The following is a 3,225-nucleotide window of genomic DNA, read 5'->3' on the forward strand; positions in this document are numbered from 1 at the left end:
ACATATATTATTCATACAAATAAACAAAGAAAATTACGTACAAATATCATATTAACAACTTATGCAAATGCACAAAAATTTCAAAATCACATCAGGCTAAATGGTACATCTTGGTATTATATTTTGGCCATTATAATTAATCGTATTAAATTTGGGCGTAAAAATAATTATTTATATAAAACACTGGTTTGTATTTTTTTTGACCATATATTTTGTCTCATTACATGTTTGGATCATTTATTTTAACAAATTACTTTTTCGATCATGTATTTTGTAAAATGATTCAAATAGACTCATAAATTCAATTTTGATCAGAGTTTTTTGAAATAAAATCACAATAATTCATCAAACTAACAACTCATAACAAAAACACAACCATTCTGCCTAAGAACTACATTGTTATATTCAATTTTTTTGTACATCAAAATTAGGTTTAGAGACATATTTGAACAATTTTACAAAACACATGGTCCAAAAATGTATAAACTCAAACCATAATTGCATTATAAGAGGTATTATAAATAAGTATCACACTGAATAATTGTTGTATTGATTTCAATTTTATATTCACATAATTATATACTGAATTTAATTTTGAATAGATAATTGTCTTATTTATGCTTTATTTTTTTAACTCATGAAGAATTAACTATAAATTAGAAATTTAGGGAATATCATGGCTTTAATTATAGTTTTCAAGAGCTAAAAATAGATTGTCTAATTTAGCAAAAGTAAGCGTAAGCTCTTAACTATATATGGCTATTTTGTTTCCGGGATAACATCAACATTCTTTTTTTCTCAGCATATTGTGTAAACCATTTATGTCAACAAAACTTAAATTTATTTCAGTTATTAAACTAACCTCATATAAATTGAGCAATATTGTTTAATTAGTATACATTAAAAGTTAAAGTAGCAGATATTTTAAAGAAAGAATGAATAATTCTATTTCTTTAATACCTAAATTGACATATAACATGGAATAAGACTCCAAATATATATATATAAATATAAATATATATATATATATATATCTTTTATGTATATATATATATTTACCAATTTCTCTTCTTTTATATTAACATTATAATTTTGTGTAAAAATCAATCATGTGTTTTTTATTGCTTCTACGTGAAGGATAAGGAGGGATTCAAAGCGGGATAAGTAGTGACGTGGTTATACAAAATTATTGTGTTGCAATTGGAATCACTTGATATATTGTTAAATATTCTCTTTTCATGAAATTGTCAGAAACAAAATAAAAACAACAAATTCTGGCAACATTCAATAATACACCTAATGGCGATTTTTTTGGGGCCATTTCTTTATGTAATATTATTGTGGATTGAGTATACGCAATAATGGGGTAGACAAAATAAAAATAAGGATATATATATATATATATATAAATGAGAATTCTCTTATAGGGGCTTCACTTTAAGCCCTACCGGTGGAACTCTCAGTGTTTCTCGACCTGTGAACAGTTTTCGGTACGATTTTTTTTAATGACCGTGTATATTGTAGCTATTTAGAGCATTCTGCAAATTTTCAGAAAATTTCGAATAGTTTACAGTACCGAAAACTAGGTTCAAACACATTAATTTCCACGCGCATAAAAAAAATTAGTCACACGTGCAACAACATGTTTGAACTTAGTTTTCGGTACTGTAAACTATTCAGAATTTTTTGAAAAATTTGCAGGATGCTCTAAATAGCTACAATATACATAGTCATAAAAAAAATCACGCCGAAAACTTTTGACGGGTCGAGAACATTGAGAGTTCCACCGGTAAGGCTTAAAGTGAAACCCCTATAAGAAAATTCTCATATATGTATATATATTCACTAATAAAAGTGAAAAAGTGGTTAAAAATTATTATATTCAATACAAAATTATATTTAAAAATAAAAGTGAAAAAGTGGTTAAAAGTGGTTATATTCAATACAAAATTATATTTATTTAATAATATAACATATTCTTATATACATAATATTATAAATTATTATCTAAATAAACATAATGTATAGATCAAAATTAAGAAAAATATTCACATATCATTACTAATTAAAAGATGTCATTTATATATATACATAAGTAGTCAATATAAATACATAAGAAAAATTAATATAAACATACGAATCAAGCTAGTAAGTTACACATAAGAAAAATTAGATTTTATACATAAATGGCATCAATCTTATTGTTATCCCTGTTTCCTCCCCGCACACGTGGCACGACACACTAGGTCCATGGGCTATCGTAAAAGGATCTGAGGCCCAGACTGAGCCCAATGGACGGGGAAGGAATGAATCCTGGTAGCCCAAATATCACGAAGCCCAACATTATCCACTGGACATCCCCGCGCCGAGGAAGCCAGGACCATGACTTGGGCACGGTTCGTCTTCCTGAACCCAGTATAAGGCATCACCCGGGGTGCGAATAAGGAGGGTGTTTCCAAGTCTAAAAATGGATCGAGACGATAGCAGATGAACCCGAGCTCTGGTAAACGAACCAAGGTCCTAGGAAATGGGTCGGGACGTTGGTAAATGAACTCGGATTAGGCGTTCGGGCTGGGTATGATAGACTGTCCACGACGCTGACATCACCCCGAGAAACATGGAGTTTTGTCTCCTAACCTAACCTATAGATTAGGTTACATACGGAATGTACGTCGTTATTCAGAACTGTACTGCCACTACTCTGACGGATCCTGTACCCAGGATCTCCTTAGAAACCCACGCGGACCAGACTAAAGTTGCGTACTATTGTCAGTCGTACATCGTGGTTATGCTTGAGCTGGCCCAATGGGCCTTGATTAGTGTATTTTATTTGATAGAACCTATTGTATTAAGCCTCTATTAGTGAGCAAGTCCTAGTATTGGGCCCGGATTAGTCTGGCCCAAGTCCAGTGCATCCAACTGCCTATAAATAGGGCCAGTTGTGCATTGTAGAGAGGATCCGAGTTTTCTTTTGTAAGCATATACTATGCTCAAACTTGCAGAAAATTCCATTGCTAAAGCTCATGAATCTCCAATACAATAGACTCGTGGACTAAAACTCTTTAACGCCCCAACCACGTAAAAACCCTTGTGTGATTCTCTTTAAATCTTTTCTTTTTGCTCTCTTTTATTTGATAATTCTAGTTTCCGAAAAACTCGGTAAAAATTTTCGTGCTTTCATTGAGAGCCTGAAGAAAGCTTGAGAGAATTCTTGAAAATCTACAA

The sequence above is a fragment of the Humulus lupulus genome, unplaced genomic scaffold, assembly GCF_963169125.1.
Source record: "Humulus lupulus unplaced genomic scaffold, drHumLupu1.1 SCAFFOLD_108, whole genome shotgun sequence".
NCBI lineage: Eukaryota > Viridiplantae > Streptophyta > Magnoliopsida > Rosales > Cannabaceae > Humulus > Humulus lupulus.